The following is a 12,184-nucleotide window of genomic DNA, read 5'->3' as shown; positions in this document are numbered from 1 at the left end:
TGTTGGCATCTAGTGTCTTTGTAATTTTATTAATGTCTCATTAGCTTCAGTATACCTGTAGTAATTGGGCTGGACTTCAAAAAGATGTGCTATCTCATGTTCAATGTAGAAAAACATTTCTAATTTGTCATATAAACTCTGTCCAGAGGGAGGCACTGTGTCTTCTGAAATGCTTGATGATGCTATAATTTGATTGGTAACATAGGTATTTACCCTGTGAGCATACTGTTGACGTGTCAATAGTCTCCCATTGCTAGTCAATAAGCTAGGTAACCCTTTGCTCTGCAACATTGCAAACTTTTCTCTAAAGGCATTTGTTTCTATTTGCATCTCTTGGCACTTTCATTCCAAAGTTTGTACAAAATTCCTCATGGTCAACACCTTTTTTACTGTTAAAATTGTATCTATTCTGTCCTGAATGTCTAGAGCTGCTAGCTGCTCTCTGGTATGAGTATTCAAAAAATGAATTAGTTTATTGGCATGTTCGGGCTTGTTTGCCAATAATGCTCTGGATTTTTTAGTCTCCAATTGAGATATCGCTATCAATTCAATCTGGTCATGGATAGTCCGGATTTATCTCCATTGATCAGTGATGGACTGGCCAATTCTAGCCCACAAAATTGTTTTGATTTCCGCCAGAGTCTTGTGAAGAGTAAGTTCCTTCTCCAAGTCTTTTACCTTATTTTCCAGGGCCTTTACTTCTCTTGTTTTCTCAGCCACAGTTATTTTGGATTTATCATAATTTACCTCAATCTTGGCCAGTTTTTCTTTGGCTTCCTTCAGCTCTGCCATTTGGAGTTCCAAAGCCTTTATTTCTTTCATCATATCTTCCATGCTCAGGCTGGTATCTGGTACTGCTGTAGTTGTTGCTGAAGTTGTTGCTGAAGCTGAGGTACCTGCTGTTGATGCCAGATCAGTAGGAGGGACTGCTATGGTGACTGTAGGAGGAGCAGTTGTGAGAATTGGAGCTGTTTGAGCTGGCTGAGAGGCCAACTCTCCCTGTTTTCCTTGCAGTGCTACCTCCAAGGCTTTCTCTGTTTCTGCTAGCCTTTCATTCATCCTCATTAGAAAACTTACCACATCCTCCTCTTCTTTCTGTTGTGCAACTTCTGTGGTCTGAGGGTGCATTGTAATTGGCAGCTTGAGTTGTTTTCTGAGGGCTGCTATATCTTCTTCTTTATTTTTTATTAAGGCATGTAAGCCCTTGGGATCCTTGGGATCATGTCCCAGCTCCATAATAATTTCCTCCAAGGATTTGATTCTATTATCCTTCACTAATGAGGAGGCCTTCTCCAATTCCAACTATACAGAAGTATTGTGCAATGAGTTCTGCAGTCTGTGAACCAATAATGCTTTGTCTGCCAAGGTAGAGTATACCATTTCTCCAATTTGTTTATGTAACTCAATCTGGTCCATTTGGTGGATGTCTTTAGCGACGACTTCCAGATTGGTCTTGATATAATCAGCAGCTGACTGTGGCTACTGTGTTGTAGGCCTGAAGAGACTAAGGATCATTTTCCCTTCTTGGATATCATAGGCTACCATTAGCCTTTGTTGATTGGTGGGAGCCATTCTTAGCAATTGATTATAAAGCTGGAACCTTACTGGCTCATTTCTGGCCTTTATTTCAATGAATGATTTCTTGATATCTGAGCCTTGCTTCCTCTGTTTCTTGGTGGATGTAACCTCCACACCATGCTGCCTCTCTTGCTCTTGCTGAAAAGAGCTAGTTGATGTTTCCAAAATTGGAGGAGCTTGTTGTTCAGTTGTTTCCTCACCCCTTAAGTTTCCTGTTGTTTCTACCATCAATTCTTCCTTAGAGTAAGGGTTCAACCTTTGCCTCTTTCCCCTTGCTATTCTGTGGATCCCCCTGTGGGTGTCTCTTCCTGCTTGTCCCTCTTCTTGGCTCTTTCCTCATTGAGAGGAGTTTGTAACACAGGGATTTCAGGCACTTTTGTTTGTGTCGAAGGACCTTGCCCTTGACTTTGCTCCTTGGCTATATCAGGTCGGTCTACCATTGTATAATGTTGCTTTGAATGTCGTACTTCCTTGCCTTTGGGTGTCCCTGCAGGTGGAGTACTCTCTTGGGCAGGTTTTTGTGAAGTTGTGGCAGATGATGTGCCCGCTCCAAGGTATTGAGGAAATGTGAAAGGGACCTGTCCAAAAGAGTCTAGGTCAAGTGTTTTTTCAAGCTCTTTCTTTTCTTTTTCTAATTTCTCTTCTTCAGTAAGCTCTTCAACTAGTGTTCCTTCTACCCATTCCTGTTGATTAGCATATTGTTCAATTTTAGGGATTTTGTGGTGCACATATCCTGTAAGCTTGTTTTTGACTCTTCTAAAACTTATGAAATGTTTAGGGTCATATGGTGACCAATGAAAACTTTGTTTCAACATAAGTTGATCTTTCAATATCTTATCTGCTTCTTCCCAGGTTTCTTCCCTCTTATTGAAGATAAAAGGGCCCAATTGATGTCTTATCTTGACTTGTGCCTTTTTCCTAGCATCATAGAAATGAGTTAAATCTGAACTGCTAAATTGCCGGTAGTATTCCAGGGCAAAGGGTCTCATAGGGACATACTTCGGCAGCTTGTAGGGAGTTAACTGACAGCCATAAATCCTGATCACTGTGTGGTTTTGGTAAAAATACCAATCACCAATACTGTATTCCTTTGAGAGATGTAGGATTTTCTGCATTTCAGCAGAGAGCCTGGCAGGAGGAGTTTTTATCAACAAAGAAGTGGCTGGATATATGAACAGGTCTATGAACTCACAATATGTATATGGGGAGTTGTGGAATTCATGGAAAACTGAGGTCCAGAAGATCACATGCCTCTTTTCACCTTTGAGGTCCAATTTTTTAAGAGGAACTGGGAAACTATCAGGTTGATAGTACAGCAGCAAATGATATATGTAGGAAGTGTATTTGAACACTCTTTATCTCTCCAAATTCATGAATTTCTCATGGATTTTATCTGCTATGAAGGTGGCATAATCATACTTGACAGCAAGGGGCTGTCCTGGAGTGAATATAGACATTAATAGCAAAACAATTTCATCAACATACTCACTGGTTTTGAATCCTAAAATGTAGGATATCATGTCTATAATGAGTCTTCCTGCCTCATTGAACCAGACTTGGAGATAAGGAGGATGCTGATCAGGCTCGCAATTTGGTTTCATAAACAACTAAGCAATTCATGTTATCTCTGAGCTAGGCAGTTTAGCACCTTGGTCAAGCAAGAATTTCATGGTTGGAGGAGCCGGAGGCTGAGTTGGCTTGAAGCTCAACATCTCATTTATGGATTGAGGAGTAACATAAAAGAGCACAGTCCCAGATGGAGCCATAACTTCTCTTTTTGTGGGTTCATAATTTGCACAGCATAAATGGATGAAATCAGGGAGCACATTCATTGAAGGGAGGTAATAGATAGGCATGTTGGACTCCCAAATTCCCGAGACATCAGTGCTGCTTCTGTAGCTATTTCTAATTTCACAAAAGGCTTGCAGGTGAGATTTGTAACCCATGATATCCTTAATTTGGAAGTCCCTGTAAGCAAGGGTTATCCATTCCAATTCCTTATGTGGGGCATTCAAGGGGGTAATATTCAAGGCCACTGGAGCTTCCATGGTTCATTGTCTATGTTTATAATTGGATTTTGGGTTTCTGTTACAACAGGAAACAGAGTACTGGCACTGGGTCTTTCACAGGAATTTTGCAAACTGAGTTTTATATGGAAATGGCCTTACTGGGTAAAATTCAAAGGAAAGACAGAATCTGCAGAGTTTAATTGGGAAGCTGGATAAAACAGAGGAAATGGTGCTCTTTTGGAAGTGAGTTTGACAATTTTAACTCAGTATTTGGGAATTTTTGGAGATTTTGCTTATGGAAATGGGCTTGAATTGCAATCTAGTGGGCAATTTGCAGAGGAGAATAGGATTTGTAGGATTTTCTTTGGAAACAATGGTCAAACCGTGACTTAAAATGCACAGGTTTGTAGGCAATAGCGCATTTTACTCAAATTTAGCTCTTCTGGTGATTGTAACAGAGAAATTTTGTAAAAACAGGGTTTATGGGCGACTATCGAGTAAATACCTGTTTTACAGGCGTCTAGAATGAAATGTGGTTGCAGACTGAGCTGAGGGTGTTGGGTTTGCAGTGCGAACTCGCCTGGGTGGTGGATTGGAGCATTGGTGGCGAATTGGATGTAATATGTATGCACAGTCTCCGCAACACAACAAAATAGCAATAAACAAAAAATCATCACTTTCATGCCTTTTTAATGAAATTTGGGATTTTTCGACCTTTTTGGCACTTTTTGGGATGACGTCATCATGATGTAATTTTTTCCTGTACCAGAGTACGGAAGGTGACGTGGCAGATGACGTGGTCGCTGACATGGGCGGATGACACAATAGACAGGGCAAACGAAATAGTGACGCGGCTGCTGACGTGGGCGGATGACATGGTCAGTGGGAGGCAGGAGTGGTTTGTGGTTTCTATCGCACTGCCTTATGTACGGGGATAGTTTCTGGCAGAACGGGCCCGATGCAATGGGCTGACGACACGCGTCTCAAGGTATGGTGGGAAAACCACGTTCTATCGGGCACTAATGTTCGGACATCGGAGCGGCTCCGATATTAACGCGAGCCGTTGGATGGGTAGGGCCCAATCTGATGTTTGATAGCACATGGAGGTGGTGGGAAGTTATGGCGCCAGAGCCCACCAAATATTAATGCTTTATATGCATTACGGGGTTATAAACTTTGGTCCTCGGGGTATGCGGGTATGGTTATTTAATTAACCGAATGTTAATTAAATCGCACTGCTATTGCGCAGCAAACTATGGTTATTTGTTTAACCAAGGGTCAAACAAATCCCGGTGGGACACGTGGTGGGTTGTTATTTGCCCCAGGTGGACCAATGACTCCCGAGAAAATTAAAATATAGCCATATTAGGCCAGGGCGGGATATTTATAATGTTTTTAGGTTTTCTTGTTATTTATATATAGTAGGGCCAGGGAAACTTTATATAGGAGTTATATAATAAAGTTAGGTTGTTAATATGACAAATGATAGGTGAATGTTAAGTTTAGAAGGTAGACACTTAGGTTTTTAGGGAAATGAAACAGAAATGAAGTGATTATTTTACACAAGAAATGTGGCTTGTTCTGACCAAGTAAACACAAAGTTCTACTTAGTATTTCTCATAAAATAAAATGATCTAGGACCACTGAGTAGATCCCAATGTGCTTGAGTGGATGCTAGTAATGGTTCTTGGGGAAATGAGAGGAGAAATCAGTCATGCTCCACTGAACTGTAGCCACATAGATTACATTAAAACTAATCACCAACTTGCTTCTACAACACCAGTATTACCTACCCATTCTGCTACACCTAACATTTTTTCTTCATATTCTTTGGGTGCATTTGAACTAGCAAACCCTTTCTTTCTTTTTCTTATGACTGCCCTCCTATTTAAGTCTACCCTTATTTCTTCCAAGGGCCCAGATTACGAAGTTGCGCTCCTTTGTTTCTCTACCTATTTACTCATATGTCAAGCTTGAACTGTTTGGACAGACCTTTATTCTCTATTCTAAAATAGGAAATTTAAACACAGACTGGCCAAGATTGAGCTATTGGGCCACCCATCAAGTGTGACAAATTCATTGATTGCATGATTTGAAATTCTTTGCCACAAGTAGTACAGTAGTGGGATTTTGATTAGCCACTTTCCTGGTATTTTTTAATTTTTTCTGTCTTTTTGGAAAATATGGAACCTTTGGAGCATGGAAAGGATGATCATATTTGGCATTTCCACAGTCAATCATGAAATATGACACCTATTGGTATAGGAATCTAACAGGGGTCACGTCGCACCACAAGCATCTACATTTATTTGCTAAAATTCAAACTGAGGCCTCAACCATGTGCAGAGCCCCCATAGCGTGCCTTCAGAATTTGCAACCAGATAGAGCTCACAGATACTGCGAATTCTTCATTTTACACATCTCATAGAGATACACTAGGTTCCGCATTTTTCCTGCACTACTCACGTCGCTAAACTAGATTATTAAAGATCGCAAGCAGACTTTGTCTATCTGTTTTTCAGTGGTATGGTCCTTCTAGACTTGTTTTGGGCATTTTCAGGTTTCTTTCCTGGCTATCGGATTGGAGGTTTTCCTCTGGTTTTAGCTGTATTTAGTGCTTTTTGAGTGTTATAGATTCAAGGGATTGTAACCTATTTTATTTTTAATAAAAGATGTTGGTTTTTCTTCTGGAAAAAAAAGGACCTTTGTCCCTGTGCTTAGCTCAGTGTCCTTATATGACAATACCTATGCGAACATTTTCCTCGGAGGAAACTTGATCACTGACTTGACATTCCTTGATAGCCCTACCTAGGCCTCTCCCACCCATGTTGGATCATATGCCTACGATGGTTTCTTTTCCTTCCCATTTAGACTTTTCAGGGATTCCAAAATGGAAGCCCTTCTTGACATCGTTTTCCTATAACATAATAGTCAATATTATAACCTACAACTCATTTTCTTCGCATTAACAAAATGGGATGGGGAGATATTGTAAACATCTTGACAAAATCTATAATCACCCAGCACTGGTGGAATTAAAAATGATTAACTACTTACCAATGATAAGATGACAAGAAAATAAATGAACAATCAAGAATTTTACCTCCCGTTGTTGGTAATTTGTGCAACTCAGACATCTTAGGGCACAGAGGTAACAACGTTAAAATCATTCAAACATAGGGCAGAGTGAGTAATTTGAAGGTTTGAGTGTGGACTTAAATAGCAATGGTTGAATCTAGGTATCTAGTCATTACGATCAGATTCTCTAAATCTTCAAGCTTAAATGCAGCTCAAATCATTAAATCCACCATTAATGACAGGTCTAGTGCATCAAGAGCGTTCAAAGGTTCAAATTTCATCCATTTCAGTGCTTTTGAAAAATATTCTCCCAGTGTGCTTTACCGTGCTTATCGGCATTTGGTGGAAAACTGCAAAATTAGAAAATTCTCAACACTTCAACACCATTCCATAAACCCTTGAAAGAATATTTTAGTGATATTCATAAAGTTTCATCAACGTTGGGCAAAAAATGGTGAGGCTTGAGTACTACTAGTGCAAACGAATTGTAGATCTCCGATGATTAGCATTTAACAAAAAGGGTTGCATCAATAAAAAGATGTTGGGACTCAACCAAAAGGTGAAACCCCAAAAACATATCAGCATTCAGTTGAATCCACATGACTTACAAATTTCAACTCTCATACGAATTAACTAACGCTAGATAGCTGATCGGATTTCAATAGGGAATTAACACATCAACCTTCCGATGGGCCAAAAACAATGGTTGTGTATCAGTCTCAACACTAATGGTTGTGTATAGTTGTGTATAGTGGATGAGAGGGTTACAATGGCCAAAAACATGGCCAAAAATGATTCAGAATATTACAGTAGTCTTAGATTTCATTTTCACTCTGCCTTTGTAACAAATAGTATTATTTTACAAGCTTAGTTTTTATCTGAATACAGGGATTATACCATTTGTTAAATATTTTTTGGAAGTAAAATGAATAATCAATGATTGCGAATATCAATAGTAGGTAAGAAATTTGTTTATAACTTTGAAATATCAAGAATACGTATATATTAGAATTTGTCCTTAAAAATAGTATTAGGGATATTAGGATTTAATGGGTAAATTATTTGTTTTGGAATAATTTGTGTCAGGGATGAGTTAATTGAAGATATCGTAGGTCATTGGGTAGAACTAACATTATCCTCCCCACTCAGGTTAAAATCCCCCTAGTAAAATGATGAGCTTTTGATGTCTGGATAGAAAAACACTCTTAAGTGAGTATATCTAACATTGTTATTGTATTGGAATTTGACATATCTTGTGAAGAGATGATAATTTGTAAAAATATAAAAATCTAATGTTGTTGTTGCATTCGCATATCCCTGTGAAGGAATAATAAAGAATCAGTATAAATTTATACTAATCATAGTTGTTAAATTCAATACACTTACAAATCTCTACATACTAACAAAGGAGACAAAAGCATTGGTGAATGTGTATCTAAATTTAATTATATACTCACATTAAAACATACTTTTATACCACCATGTAATGACATCTGGGCATATGAGAAAGAGGTCTGAGTTATTAATACTCAGGAATCATAGCAGAATTGAATTTTGCACCCTACCATGCAATGGCATTTGTGTATACAAGAAAGAGGTCATAGTTACCAACAAGTTGTTCTATATAAAAATTTCAGGGTACACCAATAATAGTTAGCTACTAGCTACTCAAGCTTCACACCAGACCTGTTCTTGTTAGCATTGAGTATTTTGGATAATGTTGATAGTAAACAAATGCCTTTACACCAGTTTAGGCCACAAGTGATTTAGATTTTATGAGAAACATGTTGAATCATAACAGAAAGAACAATCTTTTGAAAGCTTGTAATTTAAGAATATCAACATAAATGAAGAAATAATGTGTAAGAATCTACCATTGACTTATTACAACAGACAATGAAAAATGAACACAAAATATGTATAATGTAAAGCTCCCACCAACCACTGGAGTTCTTGAATAATTCAGGTTGAATAATTAAGGTTAATTTCATGGACTGGACCATATGAATAAGGAAGTCCAAATGGCAGGGAAAGAGACATACATAGTTTTGCTTTGTTTGAAATAGAGATCAATTAAGGAGGTTGTTGAGAAGAATTTTGACTAAATCCCATTAAGCTCCCTAAAAAATTCTAAAATGTATGTAAACTTGTTATAGAATAATTTTTCTTGACAAGTTTAAATATCAATATGTGTAGAATGAAGCTATCGAACACAACAAGATTCAACAAACCCAATAAGCCTATGAAGCCTATGCTCAGGACTGCTTACTCAAAAATGAGATCTGTAAAACACATCCTTGATAAAATATCTGGCTGAAATTCTGATTAAACTCATTTTTCAATACGCACCAAGTATATCTCAAGGGAAATTATAAATTAAACATAATACATTAACACGATCCAAATAATCCTACAAAAGCACTGAGAAATATGCAAACTCTTGAAGCAATGAATTTGTAATAAACAAAATAAGCAGAAATACCAAGAGATCTTCGATACATATGTAATATTTAGGAGTACTTCACTGTGTTATTGGTAAATAATAAACAAAACACTTCCAAAATCATGACCTTGAGCCAAAGATTTTGAAATATAACGCATTAAATTTCATTACATGAAACAAGGACCTATATATAAGTGGCCACAACAAATAGCATTCTGGAGTTTGGAGTACAAAATTGTGATTACAACAAGGTTGTAGAGCCCTTCTAAGGTTGGTTGCCATGTAAACATCTAGTGAGAGTTGAAGGCATTCACTCAGCTTTCTGCATCAATGAGTCGTCAGTCCCCTCTTGTTCTCCAGATTGATCATTTTTATTTCCTTGATTTTCTGCATCTTTATCCTTCCCAATTGCATTCTCTTTCTGTTGACAAAACCCTTTTTCATGGGAGAATGAAATGCTTTATTGGGATTAATCACAAATCAATGTAGCTTAATCCACCCTTATATGAGCAAGGTGAGTTTGGCTATGGCTATGGTAGAGAGGTTTGGGATTTCTCACCTCACAATGGAGGTGCTTTCGCTAGCCTCATGCCTAGGACAAATCTAGATTTATAATACCAAGATGTTATTGGAGGATGGCATAGGTGTAGAGGCTCTTCAATGTTTTGCTTAATGCTAATGTTGGGTTTAGCTACCTAATAATCACTCTAGTCTACAAGTTCTGTGTGACTATTTCTGTCGATCATCATTGGAATCTGGCTATACAATTGTTCGTGAAATTATATGTTTTCTTTTTGAATGCATCAATAGATTTGGCTCCATGAAAAACCCCTAAAACACTAGAACTGTGCGGATTCATCAGCTCAAAGATGCAATTCCAACAATTTCTAATTGGATTTAGGAAAAATTTGTTAATAAATATGAACAAATATGGTTTAGAGCATTGAATGTTTATACTATGAATCTGGGACTTGAGATCATTGTATTATCCCCAATAATAGACCACTATGCCTGCATGATTGACATTCTTGGCCATTCTGGGCACTTGGGTGAGGCCGAGAAATGAGGCCATGAAGCGTTTTTATTGTGGGGACCTTTAGGTAGGGTATGTCACCTATGCCAGTCTCTTGTAGGGATGTGTTGACACAAAATCCTTGGCAAAGGTTAAGTGGATCCATACCCATATGATAAAGAGTGGGGTACATCCAAATGTATTTGTAGAAAACAATCTCATCAACATGTGTGCTAAATGTGGAAGTGTTAATGATGTGAGGCAAGTTTTTAACAAAATGTATGAGCAGAATACTATTTCATGGAATACCATGATTATAGGATATGTTAAATAGGGTGTAATTGATTTTTCTTGCCAAATGTTTGACGAAATGCCTCAGAAGGACTTGGTTTTTGGGAATTCAATCATTGCAGGATATGCAAACACTGGGGATGGGGAGAAGGCACTTGGTTATTTTCTCCGAATGTTGAGGGTAGGGATGAGGCCAGACCGGATCACTTTAACTAGTGCTCTTGGTGTTTGTGTTGGTATTGAAGATTTCATTGCATTTTCTTTATTCTAACACATCTCTTTCTCCACGAGTGGTGGAATGTGAGCATAATGATTGATTTCTATAAATTTCACATATATTATGGCAGCACTAAGAATCTTTGAGGACAGACTACTAGTAGAGTTGTGATGTAAACATACATTGTAGAAAGCCCTTTCATTCAAGTCTAGTTCTGCTTAGCAAATGGTCACCCTAAAAAAACATGGCCAACATTCATTGGATTGCATCTATTCATGTTGTCAAAGGAATCTTTCCTTTTAGGAATGCCATGTTCAAAGTCAGTGAGGAAAGAAGCAACATCTTAAAGGAAATGCTTGCATCCCAAATTTTTTGCATCCTTTTGTGCTGTTTATTATTGTCATTATTGAGTGATTGATATTTTAGACCTCAAAATGATAATGATGGTGTTGATTAATTTTCAAAATTTTAACGTGGATGCTCTTTCTTTTTAGGTTTTTCTACAATTCTGCTACCAACCAGGATTGGCCACGCATTCAACCTCAATGTGGAAGACATAAATTCTTAGCCAAGCACACAATGTGGTATTTTTCCAAGCATTCAATTCTCATCCAAGCACACAATTTTTATCTATACAAACATTTTTTTTTGTAAAACGCATCGTGGAAGTGATGGTCATGGCTGAAGGCTTGTATTTTATCTAGTCCATGATTTTCCAACTTCCAGTTGTACAACAAGTGATAAAGCCGTGATAGATTAATTTACCTTTTGTATAATCATCATTACATGAAATGATCCTCTGGAAGTACAAGAGAAGTATTATTCAATACTATGGTAGTTTCCATGGTCTTGAGGAAACAGTTCTAGCATTTTGTAATAAATTGAATATAATGAAATCCATTGTAGTGAATTTCTTGCTAGCAATCTATTATATTTCCAAACTTTTGATGTTCAGCTCTACTCCATTTTGGTATCTTCCTTTTTATGTTTGGAATAACCATGAAATAAGTTTGATTATTTGTAAATAAGACAATAATTAAATAGAGGAATAATGGTGGCTTAAAAACCCTATTGTGGACTTGAAAGCAATTGTATTTTAATAGGACATCACGCTGGACCATAAACTAAATAGTGCCTTACAAAAGATTAAAGACAACCAAAAATGTAAGTATTATAGGTAATGAAGACCTCATGTTTAAGTCTTAATGATCAATGTGTGATCTAAATATTTCAAACAAATATTTGTTCAACAAATAAGCTTGTATCATGCCAATAAATTATAATCAGATGGAGTACTACTTGAGTAATATACTTCAGTCAGCAACATTCCCACCCAACAGTCAGCAATAGTCTTCATCCATTATGATGCTTTTCCCACTGGCAACATTCTTGATATTATCTAAAACTTCAAAAGGATGATTTGCTTTACAGGAATCCATATGTTTTTTTTTATAGTTTTTCTCCGATATGGTCTTGAGTATAAGCTCAATCCTTAAAGGCAGAAGTTTTTCCTGATCTAGGAATGGTGAAAAATGCTATACTTTGTTTGTATTGTC

The sequence above is a fragment of the Pinus tabuliformis genome, chromosome 2_2 (assembly GCF_031772625.1).
Source record: "Pinus tabuliformis cultivar Carrire ecotype Pingquan chromosome 2_2, CPIR1, whole genome shotgun sequence".
In the NCBI taxonomy this organism is placed as follows: domain Eukaryota; kingdom Viridiplantae; phylum Streptophyta; class Pinopsida; order Pinales; family Pinaceae; genus Pinus; species Pinus tabuliformis.
The sequence above is the reverse complement of the archived record's forward strand: the minus strand, read 5'-3'. Positions refer to the sequence as shown.